The sequence below is a fragment of the Dipodomys ordii genome, unplaced genomic scaffold (assembly GCF_000151885.1).
Source record: "Dipodomys ordii isolate 6190 unplaced genomic scaffold, Dord_2.0 Scaffold171, whole genome shotgun sequence".
In the NCBI taxonomy this organism is placed as follows: domain Eukaryota; kingdom Metazoa; phylum Chordata; class Mammalia; order Rodentia; family Heteromyidae; genus Dipodomys; species Dipodomys ordii.
The window spans coordinates 889,476-890,390 of record NW_012267387.1 but is presented as its reverse complement, the minus strand read 5'-3'; the positions used below and the strand labels follow the sequence as shown (position 1 = coordinate 890,390).

General features: G+C 45.9%; 1 protein-coding gene across 1 annotated transcript in view; it reads right to left on the bottom strand.

Moving 5' to 3' along the window:
• Arhgef18 (Rho/Rac guanine nucleotide exchange factor (GEF) 18) overlaps positions 1-915 on the bottom strand; it is a 102,746-nt gene that overhangs the window by 36,356 nt on the left and 65,475 nt on the right. The gene's annotated exons all lie outside the window — the stretch shown is intronic.

Here is a 915-nt window from a genome sequence, read left to right as displayed (position 1 = left end):
TGTCCCTGAGATTTTTTGCTCAAGGCTAGTGTTCTACATCTTGAGACACAGCTCAACTTCTGGTTTTCTGGTGATTAACAATAGTCTCAGGGACTTTCCTGCTAGTGCTGGCTTTGAACTGTGATCTTCAGCTCTCAGCCTCCTGAGCAATTAAGATTACAGGTATGAGCCACTGGTACCCAACTCTTTTTTTTTGTTTTTTTTTAAACACAAAAAATCTTGTTCTGTTGCATGGGGTCAGCCTATGACCACCATCTTCCTAAACTTTGCTTCCTGAGTAGCTGAGATTATAGCCATATACCACCATACCTACCTTCTTTGGCTATTCTTATTGTCTAGTTTTCCATCTTCTGCAGCCTGGTTCTGTGAGTCCCAGGCCAAAAGAAAGGAGTGTGCTTGGGCTAGGGGCATGACTCAAGCAGTAGAACATTAGCAAGCACAGAGCCCTGAGTTCAAACCCAAGTACTGCAATAAACACCACAAAATTAAAAAAAAAAAAACATTAAACAGAATCAAAGCCCCAGTTTCATGTCTAAAGCCATGAAAGCTATCTCAAGACTGTTTCCAGTAAGAGGTTCGTGCTAAGGAACCCCATGTCTGTGGGCAACAAACTTGTAGAGCTGTGGCTCAAGTGGTAAGAGTGCTAGCCTTGAGCACAAAAAGCTCAGGGACAGTGCCAGGCGCTGGTGGCTCACGCCTGTAATCCTAGCTACTCAGGAGGCTGAGATCTGAGGATCTCGGTGCAAAGCCAGCCCGGGCAGGAGAGACCGTGAGACTCCTATCTCCAATAAACCACCAGAAAACCGGAAGTGGCGCTGTAGCTCAAGTGGTAGAGTGCCAGCCTTCAGCAAAATAGCCAAGCAAGAGTGCAAGCTCCAGTACACACACACACACACACACACACAGTTACCATCT